A 26,764-nucleotide genomic window follows, 5' to 3' on the forward strand; every position below is an offset into this window, starting at 1 on the left:
GTGAGGTCAGATTAGGGGGAGTTAGGAAAGGGATTGGTAAAAGGATTAACCACTGCCTTGATTTTGTCTCTTGCTAAATTTATAGTGAAAATTGACTATATTTAATGATGAAATTCTTCTAATAACTGTTCAATCTTGGAAACAGTGATTCTTGAGAAATATGTTTAACAATTTATCTGTAATATTAAGTAAAATAAAACTATCTTTTTTCCTGCCCTGTATTTACTATGTAAAAAATATTCATGCACAAAGACTGAAAGGGAAACCAGACCTATGAAAATAGCTAATTCCGGGGGTGATGGGATTGAGGGTGATTTGTGATTCCTTTTAAATGACCTTTATTGATACAATGTAATCTTTAGAATAAGTGGAAATTGGAAGGAAATAGGTAAGCTGAACTCAGAGGAGGAACAGAAGGCTCATTTGTTCTGCTGTCCACATGTGAGAGATCCGAAGGCTGGAGGGAGGGCAGTGGGCCTTTTCTCACCACGAGCATCGACTTCTGGCCTACTTGGGGATGTGGCTGTAATTGCTAGAGCCGTCTTTTGCTGAGGATTATGTTTTAGAATATACTTTCCAATGTTGCATATAGATTGGCTTGGTTTTCTCTCCATTTATCAAAAAGACAGATATAATATTAAAGATACTTCATATTTACACTTTTCTGAGCATTTTCTGTCATTATCAGTCTTTATGAGAATGCTGTGAGGTAGGCATGGGAGGAGTTACGTCTACATTTAAGAGACAAGGGAGAAAACCATAATTCAAAAGGATACATGCACCCCGATGTTCATTGCAGCACTATTTACAATAGCCAGGTCATGGAAGCAACCTAAATGGACATCGACAGAGGAATGGATAAAGAAGATGTGGTACATATATACAATGGAATATTACTCAGCCATAAAAAAGGTACAAAATAATGCCATTTGCAGCAACATGGATGGATCTAGAAACTGTCATACAGAGTGAAGTAGTCAGAAAGAGAAAGACAAATATATAATATCGTTTATATGTGGAATCTAGAAAAATGATACAGATGAACTTATTTGCAAAGCAGAAATAGAATCACAGATTTAGAAAACAAACTTATGGATACCAAGGGAGGAACAGGGGGTGGGATAAACTGGGAGGTTGGGATTGACATATATACACTACTGTGTATAAAATAGATAACTAATGAGAACCTACTGTATGGCACAGGGAACTCTACTCCAGGCTCTGTGGTGACCTAAATGGGAAGGGAATCTAAAAAGAGTGGATATATGTATATGTATAACTGATTCACTTTGCTGTACAGCAGAAACTAATACAATATTGTAAAGCAACTACACTTCAATAAAAATTAAAAAAAAAAAAAAGAGACAAGGAAATAGGCAAAGACTTCACCACTTAGTACCTTTGGAACTTTTGGCCATAAACCTTCTGTGGCTCAGTTCCCTCATCTATAAAGTAGTGATGATGATACTATTAAATTATAAGGGAATTTATGCAATTAAAGAAATTACATATAGATTACTTTGAACAGAGCCTGGCACGTAGGAAGAACTCAACAAATATTAGCTATTATTATTTAATAATTTTTAATATTATTATATTACTTAACTTTCAATGTTTATTTAATCCACTGGTGATGTTAGGACTACAACCCTGTTTCCTACACTTTCCTACATCCTGTACTTCTTGAGAAAATAGCGTGGTGGAGAAGGAAAAAAAAAATGTGCGCATTGTATCTGAGAAAGAAAAATCCTTATTTCTAATCCTAAGTTTTTCACGAAGCTGAGAGAGGTTGGAAAATTATGAATCTTAGTTTTCTCATGTTTAAAATGAAGACAATGATGATAATATGAATGATTTTGGCTTTAGCCTCAGTTCTGTAAAATACAGAGCTTGAATAAAGGATTAATTGCTGGTGTTTTACTTGGGAAATGCCAACCTGGGGCATTGAGAGTGAAAAAGGAAGTGTAGCAGGTAAGAAAGGGAAATTAAAATAGGTAACAGGATGCAGTAGTATGCCAGCCACTCTGGCATGATCTGCACAGACACAACCAGTCACCTGGCAAGTGTACCAGTTTGGCCTCGCAGGATGTCTCCAGACAAACAATACTGTGCTTCCACACTGGCCATCAGTGAGAGGAAGGGAGAGGGAATTTATCTGCATATACTGTCTGCAACTGGTCACAATTTATCCCGCAGGGAATTAACTTCGGCAGCTGCTCAGAAAGTCAGATTCCATATCCTGTTGCATGGCAGTTATACCAGAGTCTGGAAGTAGAAGTGGTGAGAAGAGTTAGCAACTATAGGAAAGAGGCTAGTCAGCTTGTGGAGGCAGAACCGCCCAGATCTGCACAGCTGCCTTTGCTGCCCAGTGAGGACAAAGCAGTCAGCAGTTCAGGGATCTGAGGAAGTCCATAGGACGTGCCTGTTATGTCCTCAAAGGCTGAAATAGGGTACAGGGCTTGTCTTAGTTCTGGCTGCTATTCCTATTGGTAACAGAATAGGCAGTTACTTATTCACAGTTTTGTTACCTGTTCACAGTTTTGTAGGCTGAGAAGTCCAAGATCAAGGCTCCAGTAGATTCATTGTCTGGTAAGGTCCCTTTTCCTGGTTCATAGATGATGGTTGTCTTCTTGTTTGCTCACACAGCAGGAGAGGAAAGGGAGCTCTCTGGGGTCTCTAAATGGGCATTAATCGCATTAATAAGAGCTCAGCCTCATGAATTAATCACCTCCCAATGGCCTCACCATCACATTGGGGGTTGGATTTCAACATATGAATTTGGGGGAGACACAAATATACAGTCTATAGGTGGGTTGTATACTAATATTAATTATTAAATTTCATCCACCCTGAATTGAATAGTCGTGGCAACAGGGAGATGGGCTGCTCTCTGGAACTCTAGAAGGCACTTTTAAAACCACAAGAGCCCAAATGTATTAGATACTCTGAGACACAACATCATCTACCAATGTCATTCTGAAGGCAAAGCCATTGCAGGTGTTCACGTGTGATGCCTTATTTCCTTAGCAGGGGCACCTAGTGGTCTGGCACATAAAGAACAGTAGCTAGTAGCTAGTAGCAGCAGCATAAACGTTGTATTGATATAATATTTTTAAAATGCTTATAAGTTTAGAAACCTCTATCTCCTATAATAAGATGACCACACTAATGTATGTCTTATCCCAGATGATCTACCTGCAGTGTGACATTGATACTCCTCCATAAGAAGGTGAAGTCTATGTTCCCATCCCTTAAAACTTGGTTGGTGGGGGATGACTTCATAACTGCCTCACCCAATAGGATACAGTGGAAGTGATGTTGCATTTTTTTCAAGACTGGGTCATAAAATGCAGAACATCTCCCCCTGGCTCTCCCTCTTGGCACATGCAACTTGAGAGCCTGATCTAACATTAGAAGTCTAGCTCCCCAGAAGCTGCCTGCTGGAGACATGATGTGGAAAGACCAGAGAGAGAGAGAGAGATGTCTGAGTTGCTGCAGCTGTTTCAGCCCCAGCAATTGGAATCTTCCAGTCCAGGCACCAGACACATAAGATAAGGGGCCTTTTGAGATGACCCCAGTCCCAGACACCATCTCTGACTGCAACCTCATGAGAGAATAGAATCACGCAGCTGATCTGCACAGATTCCCAGCCTATGGAAACCATGAGTGAAAATAAATGATTACTGTTGCTTCAAGCTGCTAAGTCTTGGGAAAATTTGTTTGCAGCTATAAAACCTACAACATCTGTAGAGCCCCGAGTGCTTTGATACAAGGCTATCGTGGCAGTTGTCTTAAAAGTGTTCGCTTTCATTTTGTTTAAAATCTTTAACCTTAATCATTTTGTTAATAAATAACTTATTTATTGAGTGCCCACTCATTGCCCAAACTGATCTAGTTGCAAGGAGTACGAAGAAAGCAAAACTGTCCCTGATTTCATGACACTTAGAGCCCAATTGGGAGGGGAGTCTTACAAGTATATAAAGAAGAACCGCGTGATACAGAGATGCCATACACTTTTACAAAGCTATTCTTCTCCCTTTGGGGAAAACTATATATATACACACATTTATATGTATGTATACAGTATAATTTGCAAAAGTAAGATATTTTAACTGAAAGCCTTTGAAACTGTCGACTGAAAAAAAGATGCACAACCTTAAAGTTGAGGGCTTTCTGAGGTATTTAAGCCTGGAAGACAGCCTCTTGGATAGCTCTGAGGGACTGCTCTGAAGAGATTAGGGAGGAACCAGGATATACAGGAGTTTTGGCAACAAAAACCAGGTAGTTGAACATCAAAAGGTTACTGTTAATTAAAGAGAACCAGACACCTCAAGTGAATGAATTCAGTGCTTTTCTATGTATGGGAAGATGCATGAGTCTGAGCTCATTGAAATCATTCCTTTGATATGCACCTTAACTATCTAGGGCCAGTATCCTGTTGTTTCCTGTCCCGAGTCCTCTCAGGACTCACCATTGGGAGAGGCTATAGTGGCTAATGGCTTGACGGCTGCAGCATCCTTTGTTTATTGATACGGCCGGAGACATTTTTCGTCCACACAACCCATGTTTCTTTCTGCTCTGGCTTCTCCTCCATTGTTCTTCCCTTCCTGTTGGGTGGTGTTGGAGGCGCCATGACACTTACGGTATCTTCTAAGTGGAGTTTAAGTTTAGGATACTTTTGGTTTGACTTTAGTGGGTCATATGAACATGGCTTCCATTTAAGTTATTGCTAGTTGCCCTGGTGTGGGAATGGTTTCCAGGAATACTCCTGCTGCCCACTGTGTTGACTCAATCAATGTCATGAAACAAAAGTTTGGAACTAGGAGTTGTCTTGTGAGAAGAGCACACCCCGTATAGCCAGCACCCACTTCTGGAAGTTCATGGGTAGTGAGAGAGAAGCAAGGTTTAATATGCACGGAGCCAGGAGCTGGTCTGTGGAAAATTCTTCTAAATCTGAAGGGTTTTAAACTGAGGATTTAATTGTAAATGAAATTGTAAACTGAGGATTCCATTCTCACTGACACTTGGTCAAAAGAGAAGTCTTCTCCAATCAGGAGGACTCTCAATAATTCAGTGTATACAATTTAAATGCCAATGATTAAAAGTTGACAGATAGCTCAAGCATTACAAAATCCAGGAAAATAACATGATAGTTTTATTATTTAAGCATCAAATCAGCAAGAAATTAAACACTTTTGCCAATGTTTTTATCATCCACTCCTCTTCATTAACTGGATTATCAAATAACCCTGAAGTTTATTTATTAATGCTATTCAAAATTCATCTTATCCCCTTCATAAATTATTGCCTTGGGTATGATGTGGCAAAATTATTTTTACAATTTTCCTCTCCATGTCAAATAGTTTCTATTGATTTCAGTGCTTATCTTGTTTGCTTTCCTTTCATATTTCATTAACTTTCAATTTGATTTTTCTCCGTTCTTTAATAAGTAAATATAAGACAACAAACAAGGTAAGCTTCCATGTTGATCAAGTTGTGTGTAATTTCTCACTTGCTGTAAATTTTTAATGATCGTGATATTTTTCTCATTATAGAGAAATGAAAAAAATACTTAATTTTGAATGCTTTTTATTAAAAGCATTAGGGTTTGGGGGTAAATACTTAATTACTGCTAGTTTTGAGATGTCTATGTGAGCAAGTCTTTGTAGCTTGTGCACTGGCAGAATGGGCCAGAAGCTTAGCGTTGTGAACTGTTTTTTTCTTTTTTTTTTTAATAATGTATCTTGAAATTAAAAAAAAATTATATCTAATTTTGAATGCTTTTTTTATTAAAGAAGGACATCCAAATTATAGAAGCTTCAGGTCTCATACACCTGGATTCATTCCTGACTGGACAGTGGGAAGAGGTGAACAAACGTGTTGAAGCATGTCTTCTTTTGGGAATTCTGTTCCAATAGCCCACGCCTAAGTTAAGCACTATTTTGATTTCCAGATTGTCCTGTGCTAATCTCTAGAGCTCACCACTTTGAGGCAGATGCATAGTTTTTCTTTTAAAGCTTACAAAAGCTCTGTGAGGTAGTGTGATACACAATTTTATGTGTCAATTTGGCTGGGATATGTTGCCTAGTTGTTTGGTCAAATACTAGTCTAGACGTCACTGTGAAGGTCAGTTGACTTTAAGTAAAGGAGATTATCCTCGATAATGTGAGTGGATCTCATGCAATCGGTTGAACATTTTAAGAGCAAAAGTAAGGTTTCCTGGTGTTACAACAAAAATAATAATGAGGTTTTTCTTTCCTATTAGTAAAGAAGTAAATAAGGAACAAGTGAATAACCGTAGAAATAGCACACACAAGCCTGAAAGCGTTAAGCAATTTTAGCATTACTTTAACTGTTACTAATCTGTAGTGCCTGTAACTAGACTTGTCCTTCACAAAGCTAATTCCCTAATTACTCTCTGACTCTATGTGGATTATATCCTGCACGTGGCATTCTTTTCCTCCACACTCCCCTGTAACACTCCCTTGTAGCATTCTTCATTTCAGAAAGATCATGAACCAATAAGCTGGGAAAAGACCAGCCCCGGTTACCAAGTTGCCTGATGCCAGCTGTACTTCCTTGAGCCGTATCACCTACCCCAGACTAAGAGCCCTGACTATAAGACCTCTCCCTATTCCCCAGGGAGGGGCAGCACAGTTTTTGAGGCTCTAGCCTGCTGTGCTCCCTCTTTGCCTGGCAAAGAACTAAAGCTACTCTTTCTCTTCCTCCAAAACTCTGTCTCCGTATTTCTTTTTGGCATCGGTGCACAGAGAGCCAATATTCTGGCAACACTGGCGATGAAGCAATTGTGTAATATAAACTGCTGCCTCAAGAGTGTAATATAAACTACTGTATAGCACAGGGAACTATATTCAATATCCTGTAATAACCTGTAATGGAAAAGAATCTGAAAAAGAATATATATATGTGTGTGCGTGTATGTGTATGTATATATATACATATAACTGAATCACTTTGTTGTACACCTGAAACTAACATAACATGGTAAATTAACTATACTTCAATTTTTAAAAATGGTTAAAATAAATAAATAAAAAGAGTGTAATATAAAAATTCTGTCTGAGTTTCCAGCCCTCTGAACTGCCCTGTGGGTTTAAGACTTGCAAGCCTCCACAGCTATACGAGCCAATTCATTAAAATAAATCTTTCTCTATCTCTCCCTCTCAGTACACACACACACACACACACACACACACACACACACACACACTCTGTTATATTATCTTGTTGGTTGTATTTCTCTGGAGTACCCTGACTGGAAAAGGTAACATTTATCAGTATTTCATGGAAACTAAACAAGGTTAGCATGTAACTTAAAACACACAGCTGGTAACTGGTGGACCAGGTCTGTGGACAGGTCTTCCTCTCTCTGCTCTGCAGCGTTGACTCTTTCTGGAGCCAGAAAGCCTCCTTAGTCCAACTTTGTCTCATTGTGTTGAGTGATCTTAGAGGTTTGATACCCAGCCCCCCTCAATCCCTCTTTCCTCATGTGTCAAGTGTGGTCGCAATGGCTCTTGACTTAAATCCATCACATGAACTGTTTTGAGGTTCAATGAGACAAGCAGGTGAAGACAAAACAACTCTACACATATAATTCATTGTTAAGTAAGAAATGAACTTCATGACTTTTCCCAAAGAAAGAACTGCTTTTCCCTTTCCTGAGTATTAATTTCTTCTTCTTTGTTTTGCCACCTCTTTCTCCCACCTCATAGCTCCTCCTTTCCAGTGGTATTATACTAAAACGTTTGTGTTCTCATATACATTTTGTTTAGTCATCAGGACATGCTTGGTTATATAAATATTATACCCATTTCACAGATGAGGAATTGGCACACAGAGGTGTCCAAAGTAACATGGCCAGATAAAAATAGAGCTAGAGTATTCTTTCACTGTATCAAAGTGGAGGAAAAAAATACTATAAAATTTTAATCAGTTGAACCCTGGGACCATTGCTATAAAAAAAGAATCCCTTACTTTGCAGGAAGAAATGTCTTTAATTCAAATCCCCTTTCTGCCCTAAAGGGAGCACATTATAATTTCAGTGATTAAGCTTTTAGAATCAGTACTTCCATTGGAAGACTCTGTGTCTGATTCACCTGCCAGCACATAACTGAAGCTATCAAGAATTTGGTGCCCAGCTGGCTGAAACAGATTAAACTCCTAAAAGGTATTTAAATAAAATTTAAATAATTCATAATTTGCCTCCATCTGAATAGCGAAGCTTCTCTAGTGCAAGTGGAAGAAGTAGCAGTGACGTCTTCAATAGAAGGTTGAGTTAGGGAGGGAAGAAAATCCGGAATCTGATTTTCTAAGTAGATTGTGGCAGACAAAGGGAGTTGATGATCTTGCCTTTCTAAATCTCTAAACTAACTACTCTACAAACTAGTTTAAAATGAAAGTGCACAGAGAATGCAGTTTATATTGAGACTAGAATTTGGTTACCATAGTTTCAGCGGGATATTGACAAACCAGAGCAAATTTTAGGATTGTGAAGACGCTGTTGTAAGAGTCACAGTTGAGGAGCTCATGATGATCAGCCTGATGAAGGCTCAGAGGAAATAAGAAAACGGTTTTCCAATATTTGAAGGGTAGATGTTTACCTCCAGAGGGCCCATGGGTAGACTCTAAAGGAAAGCAGGTGAAAATCCTTTGTAACAAGGAGTGTTGTCCAAGCATGGAACAGGCTGGTTAGTGATGTGGGGCTCCTTGCGCTAAAGGTGGTGACCCGTGATGCTGATGTCTGAATTCCTGCTCTGGGGTGTGTGGTGTTGGACTGCCCCAAATTTAAGGTCTCTTCTATTGTTAACGTTCAAAGAGAAGATGTTGATAGGAACTGTCTTTCCATTAAAAATATAGAGTCTGTCATACAGGGTGAAGTAAGTCAGAAAGAGAATAACAAATACCGTATGCTAACACATATATATGGAATCTTTAAAAAAAAGAAAAACGTTCTGAAGAACCTAGGGGCAGGACAGGAATAAAGACGCAGACGTAGAGAATGGACTTGAGGACACGGGGAGGGGGAAGGGTAAGTTGGGACGAAGTGAGAGAGTGGCATGGACATATATACACTACCAAATGTAAAATAGATAGCTAGTGGGAAGCAGCCACATAGCACAGGGAGATCAGCTCGGTGCTTTGTGACGACCTAGAGGGGTGGGATGGGGAGGGTGGGAGGGAGACGCAAGAGGGAAGAGTAATGGGGATATATGTATATGTATAGCTGATTCACTTTGTTATAAAGCAGAAACTAACCCACCATTGTAAAGCAATTATACTCCAATAAAGATGTTAAAGAAAAAAACAAACAAACAATGGTTTGAATCCATTTAAGCAGAAAACTATGACTTGCTCATTCATTTTGTCTCAAGGGTAATTGGTATGTATTAAAGACCTTTTACTCATTTCTAAAAATCTTGTTTCTAAGTCTCAGATTCTTTATACACAGAATGGAATAACGAAGGTGCATACTTCATAAGGCTATTGTGAAGATTGGTTTGACGTGATGCACATCAAATGTTGAGTGCCTGGTACATAATAATTTCCTAAGAAGTGTTAACTATTATTGTTGTTGTTGTTGTTATATGTAAATTTTTTCTGGCTTATAACCTTGTGAGATTGATCATGTCATCCACATTTTAGAAATAAGGTAGCAGAAGCCTCTAGGTCAAGTAAATTGCTTGAGTTCCTGTAGTTGGAAAGATGTGGAAATGGAAGTGTTTGACTATGTCTTGCTGATACCAAAGCCTCAAGTCTCCTTAGTATTCCATGTGGATGTAAAGTTCTTTCTTGTTTTCTCAGACATTTGCCATGAAAATGACCCTATTATTTCATTTCAATGTTTAATCTTTCTGAGTTCCAGTGGAAGCAAAACTGTGGCTTCGTGTTACATACATCCAGACACATATGCACTCATACACACAACCTCAGTGACTAGAGTAGAAACTGTAGGCATTAACGTGACTCTATTATTTGAAACATCATTCACTGACAGCTCCGGCAAAGCTTTTGATCATGCCAAGCTGTGTGGCTCAATGAAATCCATGTATAGAATCCTGTCTAGCTGCAGAAAGATTGCATCAGAGAAGGCTGAATGGTTCAATTGCTGCTATCCTAAAGCCAGCATTCTGGGGAGAGCATTAGTATTCACAAACATCAAAAGAGTCGCTAGAATGGAAATTGACCCTGTCTTGTAATATAAACAGGTCAGCTGTTTGAGAGTTTTCAAAGACAGTTATGATGTAATAGCCTATATACAGTACTCACACTCTAATCTGTTTTAAGCTTCTCCTCTGGCATTTCTCTTTCCCAGGAATGAAATAAAAGGAAATGTGAATAAAGATAAAGAAGAGAGCTCATCCCTTTTGCCATTTAAGAAACGGCCTATTGTCCGACCTCCATAGGGAAATGACATTGCTGGTAAACTCAATATTTACATCACCGGGGCTGTTTTCTCAGAGCCGTTTTTTCCACGTGAGATATTATCATCTTGTGATTTATGATCTATGCATCTCGGCTGACATTTTTTCTGAAGTTTTCATTGTTCATAAATGTACATGACACCAGGCAAATAACTAACACTGATCGAGTCAGCTGCAGGTGCAGCAGACATTTTAAATAAGAGCACAATTAAATGGAAACCTGAATTCTAGCCAGCAGGATGTTAACAATAATACAGTACCCTGGCATGCCATTATATCGATCCCGTGGTGTCTCTATAAGCAACAACTCACAGTGTATTTGCCACCAAAAGATGGACATGTTTCAGCAGAGCCCTCTCCCACTCAGTGCGGTAGGTTGTAGGAGGGCTTGGGTTGAGGCAATCCGTTCAGATGAAAAATGTATGTCAAGGATGAAATTATACTCTGTTTTATCTAGGCTCTCCTTTTCTTTTAAATTTGCTGATTTCACTAGTTTCTTGACAATACCTTCCTCCCCCGATCTCCTACAACAGTTACGGTGAGCATAAAAATTAAGAGTGAAGAATTAATTTACACTGAAAAACATAAAATCACAGGTTTTCCCAAAGTGACTTTTTCTAAAATTTAAGGTGAAAAGCCGCCAAGAAATTACAATTGGTAGAAATGCAGACTGATTTAACTCATCGCTCTATTAAAGTTGAATACAGAGCTGTATAACAGTGTGTGAGTTTTACTCAGGCCAGTTTTTTCTGGGGGCATGTTTGATCTGTAAGACTCAGACCAAATGTCATACATCTTTCAGAAACAGGTTAAGAGGTCCATGACTCTGAGTCAGGTCAAAAGCATGGTGAGTTTTTCATATGGCTGGAGGGTTTTCAGTTGTGTCTTTCACAATCCACACTGTAGATCTCTAAAGTTTTTTCCCACAGACACTTACTTCAGCATGGGTGATGCACAAACATGTTAAAATTTTTGGAAAATCTCTCAGTATAAGGTTTCTTTCTTTCTTTCTTTCTTTCTTTCTTCCTTCCTTCCTTCCTTTCTTTCTTTCTTTCTTTCTTTCTTTCTTTCTTTCTTTCTTTCTTTCTTTCTTTCTTTCTTTCTTTCTTTCTTTCTTTCTTTCACTGCTCGGCATGCATGACCATGCAGGATCTTAGTTCCCTGATCAGGGATGGAACCTGTGCCCCCTGCAGTGGAAGTCTTAACCACTGGACCACCGGGGAAGTCCCTATACAGTTTCAATAACAGAAGTTAAATGGAAAGAAAATAGTACCTTACTATATGTATTTTTCCAATTTATGATTTTTTGCATGTGTAAAAATTAACTATCCATTAGCCAGCCTATAAAATCAGCTACACTAGAGCAGTCTATGGCCAATGAGTCCTATAGTCACTCCCCATTCTCGTAGAATCCTATTAATTTCCTCAACTGCCCGCTGGCAGTTTAGACTCTCCCATCACCACCCCTGACACACATTTATGTGTGCAGTGTAATTCTTGTATTCCAGCATTATGTACTCCATCTACTCTCACAACTCCATTTTCTACATAAAAAAGTAGAAAGAGCAACTGAATCAGAGAAACTAAAGCCTAAGTCCCAGCTCTGCTGTTTCCTCTTTGATTTTGTCCAATTACTTATCTCTTTTGAGTTTTGGGGTTTCTCATTTGTAAATAAAGAAATACTTTACAGAGTTGTGAACATTAAATTAAATAATGAGTGTAAAATGCCTAGTACAATGCCTAGTGTGTAGCTGTCGCTCAATAAATGTTGGTTTGCTTTTTCCCTGCATATAGAAGAGATGCAATGAATCACTCAATGTTTCCCTTTCGTTGACATGAATTATTTGCATTTTAAAAGGGATCCCTTGTAAACACAAAGGAATAAAATATTGATGGTGGAATTTTAGAGAGGAGGGCAGGCTGGTGTGAGAGTTATTGTGAGAGTTATTTTTAAGTCAGGAGATGTTCCAGGTCCACTAAATGTCACAGTGAGGACACCTAGTCCATCCATGTTTCTGTTAACACAGAAATAAGAACATTATTATAAGAATATAAAAGTGCACTAAATAGTGCCTCTCATATGCTCAGTGATCCAGATTTTAGGAAATTAAAGATCATTATTATTTGATGGAATTTAATTAAACAGAACCCACCACCTTAGAGCCCCTGGGCTTCTCTAAAGAGAATATGAATGCTATGATTAAATTAAGTCACAGCCAATAAAGATTCTCATCAGAAAAGAAAATGGAAAAAATTATCTGATTGAGAACTCCGAGTCAGTTACATGGCTTGGGTGTCTCATGAAAAGTTATTGAAATTTACCTGTGCTGAAATGGAGAAAAGACTGCTTAGAAAATAGAACTCATTTATTTGTCCATTCATTCATCCCATATTTATCAAGCCTCTTCTCTGTGGTAGATGCTTTGCTGGTCATCTTGTGAGAACTACCAAGATAAATGAGATGCATTTCCTGGCTTCCCCCCAAAACTTGGAGTAGGGAATACTTCTAAATGAATATAATCCATAGAACTTGGGATGCAGAAAAATATATCCATTTTGATCTGAAAATATCAGGAAAATATTTTTTGAATAGATAATATTGAGCTTAGGCCACAGAGTTAAGATGATTCAACAAAAGTAGTTCAAGCGTTTTTCATTATATTCTTACCAGGTGTCAGGAGCTATCCTAAGTCCTAGAGATACAGTTTCAGAGGGAATGGGATTGTGTCTCAGCTCTGCTATTTTCTGGTTGTGAGCTGGCTGTAGTAAAAATTATTTAATCTTTCAAATGCTCAGTTTCGTCAACGCAGATAAAATGTTTTGAGCTCATAGGTGAATATCGAATGAAATAATGCACATAAAAATAATTATGTGCTCAAGAAAAGTTAGCTATTTTTATTATAACATTCCATTGAGCTCCTCTTTTCTTTTGTATTTCTCTAAACTCTCCTATCTCTGGCTGTCAGTTTCAATCTCATTAAGCAAAACTTTACTCAACAAAATCCAAGCAAAAATTTGGTAGCTTTTCAGCATCTCTTGAGAAACTCTAAATAAACACTTTGCTTTTGTATTCACAGTGTATCATGATCTGTTTCTAACCATTTTATTATTTGTACTGTCTAGTTTCTGGATAAACCAGATTCTAGGATGTTGTGCAAATGTTCCTTGGGCTCTGCTGCCTTTGTGTCTTTAAACATCTTTGAGGGAAAGGTCTTCGCCTTTCCTTCCATTAGAATTCTTATTTCCTGAAATAGTATTCAAGGCCCAGCTGAAATGTCACCTCTTCTGTTAAGCCCTCCCTAATTGTCCCAGGTAATTACCCTTCTTTGAATATAATATTGATCATGTTAAGACACTGCTCAAGAACTTTGTTGGCTTTTCATTCCCTGACGAATCAAGTCTAAACATTTTAGCATGACATGCACTTTAAAATCAAGTTATCCATATGATTTCCCAAACATGCTATGTACTTTTGTGCCTTTCTTATGCTATCTTCTCCACATGGAGTTTCCTAAACTGCTTTAAAATCTTTGACCTTTTTAGTGGCCAGATCTGTGAAGCCTTTCTGGATCGCTTCAATAGAATTACTCTCATCCATCCTTACAGCATCTCGTTTACATTCTATTACAGCACTCAGTGACATCTCAACACACACAGCTAGCTGTATGTTCCTACCTTGCTTCAAAGAGTATGAATTCCTTAAGACACAGACTAATTTTTATTTATCGTTAAATGACCCGTTTGTATCATCGTGCCTGTCACGTACTAGGACTCAATAAATGTTAACTGAATGGCATAGTGAGCACAGTGTCCCAGGGACAGAAGAATGGCTCTCAACGTGGTACTCATTTTGCCAGATTCAAGAAGTGGCTCATTTGGGGTTCTGTGCTTCATTTCAGTGTTACAAGCAAGTAGAAGGAGCTCCTCTTGGATTTCTTCATCTCAGAATTAGGGATCTTGTTAGGTTGCTTACATAAGTCATTTTGTTTGCAATGGGCTTTAAAACCAGAAACCTTGAGGGAACCACGGGGTGACTGACACCAGTTAGCCTGACTGGTCCCTTGAGTGAAGATAGCACTGGAGAGCACTTCTGTAACTAAGCAGATTCTTGCGTTTGGGCTCAATGCCCAGCCTTCAGTTCCACACTCTAGGTTCAGTTGTTGCCTTTGTGAGGACTAAATAGCTATATGTCTGGCACTGGGCCTGGAATACTATAGTTTCTCAGTAAAAATGAGATTGATTTCTCTTTCCCTCCACTCAACCACTTTAGGACTGGTTATATATTTAATAGAATATGTAATTAAAGAAATAGACTCCGTCTTCTAAAATCTGTATGAAATCTTGAAACACAGTAGTTATGACGTGTTGATGTCATAGTTCGGGTCTGCTCTGTGTGCTCAAGCATCCTCTGCTGCATACCCACTTAAGGCCTGCTTCTCAAGGTCAATGGCTAGATTGCATTCTGGCTTCTGAATAGCGGCACTCAAACTACCAGGCAGTCACAGTTTGGTGCCTTCTCTTTCTTGGATACATTTTAGATGCGAGCAAGTTCCCTGCTTGGTTCTCTTAAGGATGTGTGGTACTCTTTAGTGCTTGCTAATCAGCTGCTCTGATCTATTATTCTGCACTTGAGGTGAGAAGAGAGTCTAAAACACAGCACTTCTGTCTTTTCTATCTGGTCCATGATGCTTTGCAGAGAGCGAGAATGGGGATAATGATGGGAAGGGAGAACGGGGAATAATAACAATAGTAACGTTAATGATACAGTTGGTGAGAGAGAAAACTACCATTAAAATCTAGACCAAGACATGCTCTGTATTTTGGTTGCATTAATCCTGAAATAGGGACTAAAATTCAAGTCATTATTTTCCATATAGTGAGCTTCTCATTAACAGTGGCATGCAAATGGTAACCACTTTTGGAGGAGAGACAAGGAAACTTGATGATTAGTTTTCTCTCCACTCTGAGATTCTGTATTTTCATGAAAAGATGACCACAAATCACATGAGCCCCTACATCTCCAGACATCGTTGAGCCCACAGGTGTGATAAGGATGCCAGAGCTCCAGGTGGTATCATGGAGCTGCCCAAGGGGCTGCAAAACCCATTACCCATGATGTCTACCCGTGGTCATTATCTTGGCTATGGAAATCTCCAAATCCACTTATATTCTCTATGGCTGAAAGGACTGAACATTCTGGGCCCAGAAAAGGACCTCGGGGAAAAGAGTCTATTTCTTTTAACTTCCCTTCCTGGCAGGTTTCAGCTGACAAGGATGTGAGGTGGGGGATGAAAGGAGCGCTCTGGTTCCGGAGAAAGAGTGAAGTTTGGAAGGATCCTAGTGTCCTTTAAATTTTAATCTTTAAAGCTCTCTTCACCGATGTAGTTAATGAAAACTAAGATAGAAACATCAAAAGATTAGAGTTGGTTTGAAATTGAGAGTAGAGTGCTTTTTCTCAAAATACAGTCTTCCTGGTAATCCTGAAAGGATTTGATCATTGATGTCACAAGAAAATAAAACAGGCAGTCTCATTGTAGGCAAAAGTACTCTCATTGTAGGCCAAAAATTGCAAGCAAAATGTAATGATATTTGATCAAATAACATAAGATACTCCCTTTTTAGCTTTCTGTTCGATCTAATCTGATCTTGTGACATCCCCAGTCCTGCTCATAATGGGTAATATCACTGAAGATGTGAACTCTTGAGGAAAGCAAATGAATACTTTTTATACTTTTCTATAAACAGCAGTGAGAGAAGTCTTGAAGAATCTGCAATCCTAAGGGTCAGGCAAAGTCACCTTCAGAAACAGTGAAATCTCTAAATGCATTTGTAATCACTCAACTACCTATTCAAAGATAAACAACAATACTTTTAAGATACAGGACCAAGGGGCTTCCCTGGTGGCGCAGTGGTTGAGAATCTGCCTGCTAATGCAGGGGACACGGGTTCGAGCCCTGGTCTGGGAAGATCCCACATGCCGCGGAGCAACTAGGCCCGTGAGCCACAACTACTGAGCCTGCGCGTCTGGAGCCTGTGCTCTGCAACAAGAGAGGCCGCGATAGTGAGAGGCCCGCGCACCGCGATGAAGAGTGGCCCCCGCTTGCCGCAACTAGAGAAAGCCCTAACACAGAAACGAAGACCCAACACAGCCAAAAATAAAAATAAATAAATTAAAAAAAAAAAAAAAAAAAAAAAGATACAGGACCAAGGACGATGTAATAAATAATGAATAATAAAGTTAGTGGATTCCATCACTGAAGAAAGTAAAACACTTTAAATATCTTTTTAAAAATAATAGCTTTAATGAGATATAATTCACATACAACAAAATTCACCCTTTTAAGGTGTACAATTCCTTGGGTTTTGGTGTATTTACAAAGTTGTGCAACCATCAGCACTATCTAATTATAGAACATTTTCATCACCCCCAAAAGAAACACATACCCGTTTTCAGTCATTCCTCATTTTAACTGCCCCAAGCCCCTAGCAAACATGAATCTACTTTCTGTCTTTGTGGATTTACCTATTCTGGACATTTCATATAAATGGAGTCATGCAATACATGGCCTTTTGTGTCTGGCTTTTTTCAATTAGCATAATGTTTTCAAGGTTCATGAACGTTGTAGCATATATAGTACATTTTCTCTTTATATGGTTAAAAATATTTCATTGTGTGGATATACGATATTTTAAAAATCCATTCATAAGTTGATAGAAATCTTTTTTTTTTTCTTCTACTTTTTGGCTATTTGAGTAGAGCTGCTATGGACATATATGTATGAGTTTTTGTGTGGACATAAGTTTTCAATTCTCTTGGATATATACCTAGGAGTGGAATTACTGGGTCACATGATAACTCTTATGTTTAACCTTTGAGAAACTGACAAACTGTTTTTCGAAGTGGCTGCACCATTTTACATATATACATAATGTCTTTTTTAAAAATAAATTTATTTATTTTATTTATTTATTTTTGGCTGTGTTGGGTCTTCGTTGCTGCGTGTGGGCTTTTCTCTAGCTGCAATGAGAGGGGGCTACTCTTTCTTGTGGTGCACGGGCTTCTCATTGCGGTGGTTTCTCGTTGTGGAGCATGGGCTCTGGGCATGCGGGCTTCAGTAGTTGTGGCACACAGGCTCAGTAGTTGTGGCACATGGGCTCTAGGTGCTCGGGCTTCAGTAGTTGTGGCACACGGGCTCAGTAGTTGTGGCTCGTGGGCTCTAGAGTGTGGGCTCAGTAGTTGTGGCTCACAGGCTTAGTTGCTCCGCGGCATGTGGGATCTTCCCGGAGCAGGGCTAGAACCCGTGCCCCCTGCATGGGCAGGTGGATTCTTAACCCCTGTGCCACTAGGGAAGCCCCCATAATGTCTTTTAAATCTCCAGTATAGATGAAGAAGTTTATTCTGCCCTGGAGACCATGTTGTCCTAGAATTGCATTTGTTAAAAAGTCCATCAAATTTGAGGGTATTAAATCTCGCCATTTGGCTCTCTTCCTTCTGTCTTGGCAGAGTGCCCCCGTAACATTTATAGGCAGTCAGATTATACTGAGAAGGGGCCTCAGCCAGCGAGTGAGACAAGGCCCTGAGCTACTGCATGCCACTCAACCTTGAAATTATTGCCCGTATTCTTCCTCCACTGGGAAGTCTCTGATTCTCTTGATCACATTTGCACTACGTAATTTCAATCACAATAAGAACATATGATAAGTGAGTGTCTACTTTGTGCCATGTACTATATTTATTCCTGGAGAGAGTAAGACATCAGCACTACCGTTCAATGGTTTCACAGTTCCCCATAGGCACTGATAAGTGCTTCAATAGATATGCAAAAGAATATATATCTTTCAAAGGCAGAATGATGTAAAGCAGAGTTTTTCAATTTCAGCTATTGGTATTTTGGGCCTGATAAATCTTTGTTGTGAGTTGCTGTCCTAAGCATTGTAGGATGTTCATCAGTATCTCTGGCCTCTACTCGCTAAAGTCAATAGTACCCCTCCAACTGTGATATCTACAAGTGTCTCCAGATACTGCCAAATATTTCCCTGGGGCAAAATTGTCCTTGGCTGAGATCCACTGGTTGAAAATTTAGAGCATGCGCTTAGGTAGGATCCAGGTTTCAGGACACTGGAGAGGTTGCGAAATCTTTCTGATCCTTATCTTCAAAAATGGAACTAATAATAGCTACCTTATAGGGTTGTTGTATGGACTAAACAAGACAAAGCATATAAAACCCCCTAACAAAGGGTCTGGTGCCCTTTTCTCCTGTACTGTGAGGAGGGCAATTCAAGAAAGTTTGGATCTCAGTTTGAAGATATTGGAGAGGATGGCTCTGGGGTTGTTTTTCCTTTCATTTTTTCACTTTTGTTAAACTTGAATTTTAAAATGGTAAACCAGGAGAAGGGGAAAGGAAAGAACAAGCGGGATTTTATTGAGTATCCTTGTGTGAATGAATGGCTGGAATGCTGGATGGTTAAGGCACCAGACACCTGTTCATTGGTGTGTTCACGCATCCATTATTTGTTCATTAGAAATATTTACTGAGTGTCTGGTCTGGATCCCTTTTTGCCCTTCTGCTCTCCAGTCATTGGGTCAGTTCTTTGACATCCCATGCTCCTTCTTGTCTCAAGGATTTTCCATATTTTCTTTCCCCTGCCTGGGACACTCATCCTAGTTCACTCCTGTTCATTGTTGAGACTGCAGTTCAAATTTAGTGCTTTCAGAGCTACATCCACTGACACTCCTGTATCCACTCCATCCCAGATTAAAGCAGAGTGCCCAAAGCCAACACTCAAAGCACTGGATTATTTTTAGTTTAGTTCCTGTGGACCCCACTAAACTCTAAGTCCTATCAGGGAGGCAGTTGTGTCCATTTTTCTCACCACTTCTCAGCACATGAGTATTTGGTAAATATTTTCAGACTAATTGTCTGCTGACTGGCTGATTCAATGAATGAACAAGTGTTAGGCACTGTCTAGGTTTTCTCTAGCTTTTCTAAAAAATGATGGACTTGATGGTGACTCTGACCTGTGCCAGGAGTGATGAATGCTTGCTGGCCAGGTTGTCTAAGGCTGACCAGTGAGTGTCCTCTGATGATAGGAGTGAAGGTGAGATAGTCCTGGGAGAGGATGGGCAAGGGGGCCCAGCCGTCTACTAAAGTTGGGCCTGAAATCTTCCTAGGGCAGAGCTGCCGTCTTTACCTTAGGACACTGCAGTGACTTTGGCTATGGAATAAAAATCCTTCCTTTGCTCCTCACCTGACACATGCACTCTTTTTTCCCCACCATTTGAAACTAAAATCCTACTTCACCATCTTTCATTTTTTTGCCCTAGGAAGCAGTGATCCTTAATTCTTGAACATGTTTTTCCATGCAAAACAACTCTCCATAGTCTAGTCAGAAGTTAAGTTAGCTTTTTGTTTCTTTTGGCTTATTAGTAATAGGCATGATCATTGGGATGACCAAATATGTTCTCAATATACATAGAATTTATTCTCTAAGCCTATAAGAAGTAAATTTAAAATATGCATATTTGTTATACAGTCCTTGGGCTGCTGAGAAGAATGGCTTCTTCTTTTTTTTTTTTTTTTACATCAATGGGAGCAAACAGCCTTCATCAGGGTTTGCAAAGTGCACAATGAAATATTAACCTCTCACCTCCTATGAAGGAATGCCTAGCTCGGCACGGACTGAGAGTTCTGCTGATTTGTGCAGTGACACTTTTGGGTTCACCAAAGAGAGGAGTCTAGCTTGTTCCTCTGGTGAATGTGAAGCAAGGTCTTGTTCCCAGCACTGCTGCTGACTACCAGCTCTGAATATACATCTTGTTGCACCAGATCGGAGGCCAATGGTGCAACATAACGCGGCACCTTGCAACGCTAAACAATGAATCTCTAGCGTGAATATTTATCTGTTATTTTGGAAAGCTGCTCCTTTTTCCTGTGGCAGAAGCTGGAGAGCAAGACTGATAATCAGCCTAGAGTCGGGCAGCGAGGAGGGAGAGGAGAGATGGAGAGAGGGGTGATGTATATGTGCCTCCATCCATTTCCTTGATTGCTGATGCAATTTGGAGGAATGGGTATATTTTCCACCCCTTTCCTGGAGGCCTGTGAATCTTCTGTAAGTGAATCTTCATTAACTAGTTTAATTGTGAATTCTGAGGATGGCACTTTCAGCATCTTGTATTAGAGGTATCATCTGTGGATGAGGTTTTTCATTTCTCTGTTTACAGCAACCTGGAATTAGACTTGTTTTGTTATTTACAGCACTTATTGTTTTGTTATTTACAGTGGTCTCAATAATTAAACCAAAATGTCACCAGATCCATATGCCTTTCCATATCTTATTTCCGTGTCAAAAGGTTTATCCCATAGGAAGTACCTCAGTTTCAGTCAAGTTCTGATTTTGCTTGGGGAAAGAAGACACCGAAAAACAACTTGTCTTTTCAAATGTTTTACTTAAACTGTAGGACAATTAAATTTATTTATCTACAACCACGCCACAGAAGTAATGAGATGATTAAAATATTCTTAATGAATTTGCATTTTCCAACTGTTTGACTCGCTGTAGCAATACATATTTATGATTTTAATTACTGTTTTGGCCTCAGAAAGTGTCTGTTTTATAAAGATAAGCAGGGTTCATGAGACAGTCGATATGTTGACTTGTTGACTTCTTGATTTTTTCCTTAGACTATTAGCAATTAAAATAGTATGCTGTGATGGAGAAGTAGTTTAACAAATTTATTTAAACATGTTAAAGCCTTTAAAAAATAGAATGCTAAGGTCTCTTTTCATTTTAGACTAATCTTTAAGCCCACGGGGTCTGGTAAGCATAGCATAATCCTTGTAGTACGTAGAGGTGATTAACTTGTAAAATGGGGGAAGAGTCTTATGTGCCACCTCCCCTTTCTTTAACTCATTCTCATCTCGGTAGATGAGCAGGGGCTCTGAGAGGTGGGGGCTAATCCCACTATCTGTGCTCTGGCACTTTTTTTTCCCCCAGAGACTCAATTCATCAGTTATCCATCGCTCCTGTTTCTTCAAGCTCTGCCACTGCTTTTCTCTTGATCTAAAAAATACTCATGTCCTTCCATGAGTATAAAACAAAAGCATAAGAAAATCCTTCCTTCACGTTATAGCACTATTTCTCTATCTCTTGGCTTTTATTTTTCCCTTGACTTCTAGTTGCCTTTTCTTTCATGCTTACTTATTCTTCAACCTCAGGCAATCTGCCTTTTACCACATTTCTTCATGGAAAAGGCCCTCCCTTTTCTCCACACCCTCTCCAGCCTTTTTTTTTTAACATCTTTATTGGAGTATAATTGCTTTACAATACCAGCATTTATTACTTGTAGACTTTTTGATGTTGGCCATCTATATATCTTCTTTGGAGAAATGTCTTTTTAGGTTTTCTGCCCATTTTTTGATTGGGTTGTTTGGTTATTTGTTATTGAGCTATATGAGCTGTTTGTATATTTTGGAAATTGAGTCTTTCTCGGTTGCATCGTTTGCAAATATATTCTCCCATTCGGTAGGTTGTCTTTTCATTTGGTTTATGGTTTCCTTTTCTGTGCAAAAGCTTATAAGTTTGATTAGGTCCCATTTGTCTATTTTTGCTCATTTCCACCTTAGGTCATCTTTAGCACTCTAGATCAAGCTTCAGCGACCAACTCTGGATTACTGCATTAAGTATTCACAAAGGTCTACCTTCTGATCCAGCCTATTCTCTACAAAATTGACAAAATAATATTTCTAAAGCACACATTCTTCAAAATATCTTATCACTTTGAGGAAACAACTTAAGCTCATTAGTTAGAACACTGTTCATGAATGCTTGTTGCTGTTTTCTACAGCCATTACTTAAATGATGCCTGGTGGTGACTGTCTATTTTGAACTCTATGTGTTTCTGAGAATTTCTCATACCCTCTTTTGTCTTTGTGGGTTTACACTGAAATCTATATCTATAACGAACGTCCTCCCACTCATTCTTCACCTGCATAATTCCTGCTTGTATTTCAAGATTCTGTCACCTTATGGGAATGTAAAATGTTGCAGCCTCAAAGGAGAACATTTGGCGGATCCTCAAAATGTTAAATGTGGAATTACCAGGTGGCTAAGCAATTCCACTCCCAGGTATATACTCAAAAGAACTGAAAACTGGGACTCAAACATACTTGCACAGGAATGTTCATTGCAGCATTATTCATAATACCTAGAAGGTGGAAACAACCCAAGTGTCCATCAGCAGATGAATGGACAAACTAAATGCAGTTTGTACATATAATGGAATATTATTCAGCCATAAAAATGAATGAAGTTGTGATACATGCTGCAGCATGGATGAGTTTGAAAACATTATGCTAAGTGAAATAAGCTAACCATTGAAGGACAAATGCTGTATGTATATTTCTAGATATAAAATATCTAGAATAAGCAAATTCATAAAAAGAGAAAGTAAATCAGAATTTACCAGGGGCTGGGGGAAGAGGAAATGGGAAGTTATTGCTTAATGAGTACAGAGTTTCTGTTTGGGTTGATGAAAAAATTGGAAATAAATAGTGGTTGGTGACGGTTGTACAACAGTGTGAATATAATGAATGCCACTGAATTGTACTAAAGTTAATTCCCTAGAAACTCATTTACTGCTGGTGGAAATGCAAAATGGTATGTCCACTTTAGAAGACAGTTTGACAGTTTCCTACAAAAGTCAACATACTCTTACCATATGATCCAGCAATAGCACTCCTTGACTCAAGTGAGTTAAAAACTTGTGTTCACACAAAAATCTGCACATGAATGTCAAGAGCAGCTTTATTCATAATTGCCCAAACTTGGAAGCAACCTGGATAATTAAGCTGTGGTACATTCAGATAATGGAATATTATACATCACTAAGAAAGTTGAGTTATCAAGCCATGAAAAAATATAGAAGAAACTTAAATGCATGTTACTAAGCAAAAGAACAAAACTACAAAGGCTACTTACTCTATGATTCCAATTATAGGACATTCTGGAAAAGAGAAAACTATAAAGACAGTAAAAGGATCAGTGGTTGCTAGGGGTTATAGGGGAAGGAGTGATGAATAGGCAGGCACAGAGGATTTTTAACTACCGTATAAGATACTATGATGATGGATACATGTCATTATACATTGGTCAAAACCTGTAGAACGTACGACACCAAGAGTGAACCCCAGTGTAAACTATGGACTTTGGGTGACAATGATGTGTCAGTGTAGGTTCATCAATTACAATAAATTAACTACTCTGGTTTGGGATTTTGATGGTGAGGGAGGCTTTGCATATGTGGGGGGCGGATAGTATATGGGAAATTTCTATACTTCTGCTCAATATTGCTGTGAACCTGAAACTGAAAAATTAAGTCTACTGAAAAATGATTTCCTCATTTCAGCCTCCACTCTATGCATCTAAACTAGCTCCTTCTCTCCAACAAGAACCTCTTCAGTTTTCTGCCTGTCTGGCAAAATAAACCAGCAAAACCTTGCTCTCTGTGTCTTTAACCCAGCTACTACTAACCTATCTCTACTGGTTTATCTCACTCCCTGTTCCTTAAGCAAGCATCTTAGAAGTGTGAGTCTCTACACACTTGTTAGTTTCACTTCCTCCTTTCCCTTTGAATCCTCGGTCACCAACAGTGTGGTTTCCATTCTTACTGAACTGACAGTGCAGTCAACAATGACTTCATGTTGTCAAACATAATAGGCATATTTTGGTCCTTACCTCATTGGACCTCTTGCCAGCATTGGCATTTTGTACTGATCTAGAACATTTTTTGCCTTGGCTTTTGCGGTACCTTCTTTCCCCCAACTCCCTGACTCTTCCTCCACAATGTCCTTCAGAAATGCTCCTCTGCTTCCCTCTAATGTTGACGCTCTGGCCCCAGGCTCTGTTTATAACCCACCTTTCTTCACACTACCTATTTTGCCTGAATTAGCAACAACTTGAGTGAGCATGGTTTTTAAAGAATTCCTATATACAAATTATTCTCAGGTCTACATCTTTGCCCCTGATTTCTCCTCTTAGCTCAAGACTCCAGCTTCTTCCTGAGGATGAATCCATCTGGAGGCTCCATATTTACCCTGAATTCAACACGTTTAAAACTGATTTCACTGTCTGCTCCTCTGACCCCAGCCTCTTCACCTTCCTGCATTCACTGTCTCCTAACTTTTCAGTGTCCCTCTCTAGCCTGTAGGCTTCTTGTACTGGTTGGGTCGATATGTGATCATGTCTAGAACAGCACCTGGCAAATATTTACATCTCAAGAAATGTGTGCAATTATTACTATTGTTATTCTTGTCTCAGCTAGTGATATCATTGAGCCACAAACTCTAGCCAGAATATTGAAAGTCATCACAAGTTTCACCATCTTCCCCAAGCCTCTCTTTCTCCTCCATAACCAAATAACTACAAGATCTGACCTCTGCCTGCTTGTTTAGCCTTCACTCCCACCACTCCCTGCATCATGAATTTTGTTCTAGCAGGCTCAGATAGTTGAGAATATTAAAAATTCTCTCTCGTGCAGTTCCCTATGCCTAGAGCCATCTTCCTTTCTTTCTTTACCTGCTTCATTTTCTGTTGCTTCTTGAAGCATCATGTCCTTCAAGAATCTTCATTGTCTCTCACTCCTTAGAATGATTTGGATGTTTATTCTCTGATTTAGCAAAGTGTCCTACGTTTTCTTGTATCACACACAGCCTTCTACACTGGACCGTGAGTTTCAATGACTATGCATTATTCATCTTTAGCTTCATTTCACTCAGCAAAGTGCCTGGCATATACTGCATACTCAATAAATATTGGTTGAATTAAACTAAACTGTTCATTCAGTTTAAGCATTGAATGATAACAACCTCAAAACCTTGTGCTGTGTCTCTTCATATGTCTCAGAACCCAACTTAAGTTATAGAACCACAGATACATCCCCATTAAATATTCTTTGTGTTAGATTCTATGTGTATTTTGAAAATAAGGAGGAGGTTTTTTTCAAATGCTGACCTTTCCATTTTTTTTTCTTTTTAATTTTTTATTAAAGTATAGTTGATTTACAATATATATTTTTGATTTTTAAAGTATCTTTATTGGAGTATAATTGCTTTACAATGTTGTGCTAATTTCTGCTGTACAAGGGGATCAGCTATATGTATACATATATCCCCATATCCCCTCCCTCTTGAGCCTCCCTCCCACCCTCCCTATCCCACCCCTCTAGGTTGTCACAAAGCACAGAGCTGATCTCCCTGTGCTGTGCAGCAGCTTCCCACTAGCTATCTATTTTACATTTGGTAGTGTATATATGTCAGTGCCACTCTCTCACTTCGTCCCAGCTTCCCCTTCCCTCACTGTGTCCTCAAGTCCGCTCTCTATGTCTGCGTCTTTATTCCAGTCCTGCCCCTAGGTTCATCAGTCCCGTTTTTTAGATTCCATACATGTGCGTTAGCATATGGTATTTGTTTTTCTTTCTGACTTACTTCACTCTGTATGACAGTCTCTAAGTCCACCCACCTCACTACAAATAACTCAATTTCATTCCTTCTTATGGCTGAGTAATATTCCATTGTATATATGTGCCACATCTTCTTTATCCATTCATCTGTCAATGGACATTTAGGTTGTTTCCATATCCTGGCTACTGTAAATAGTGCTGCAGTGAACATTGTGGTACATGACTCGTTTTGAATTATGGTTTTCTCAGGGTATATGCCCAGTAGTGGGATTGCTGGGTCATATGGTAGTTCTATTTTTAGTTTTTTAAGGAACCTCCATACTGTTCTCCATAGTGGCTGTATCAATTTACATTCCCACCAACAGTGCAGGAGGGTTCCCTTTCCTCCACACCCTCTCCAGCATTTATTGTCTGTAGATATTTTGATGATGACCATTCTGACTGGTGTGAGGTGATACCTCATTATAGTTTTGATTTGCATTTTTCTAATGATTAGTGATGTTGAGAATCTTTTTATGAGTTTGTTGGCAATTTGTATGTTTTCTTTGGAGAAATGTCTATTTAGGTCTTCTGCCAATTTTTGAATGGGGTTGTTTGTTTCTTTGATATTGAGCTGCATGAGCTGCTTGTATATTTTGGAGATTAATCCTTTGTCAGTTGCTTCATTTGCAAATATTTTCTCCCATTCTGAGTTTGCCTTTTTGTCTTGTTTATGGTTTTCTTTGCTGTGCAAAAACTGTTAAGTTTCATTGAGTCCCATTTGTTTATTTTTGTTTTTATTTTCATTACTTTAGGAGGTGGGTCAAAAAGGATCTTGCTGTGATTTATGTCATAGAGTGTTCTGCCTATGTTTTCCTCTAAGAGT

This window comes from Balaenoptera ricei, chromosome 8 (genome assembly GCF_028023285.1).
Source record: "Balaenoptera ricei isolate mBalRic1 chromosome 8, mBalRic1.hap2, whole genome shotgun sequence".
Classification (NCBI taxonomy): domain Eukaryota; kingdom Metazoa; phylum Chordata; class Mammalia; order Artiodactyla; family Balaenopteridae; genus Balaenoptera; species Balaenoptera ricei.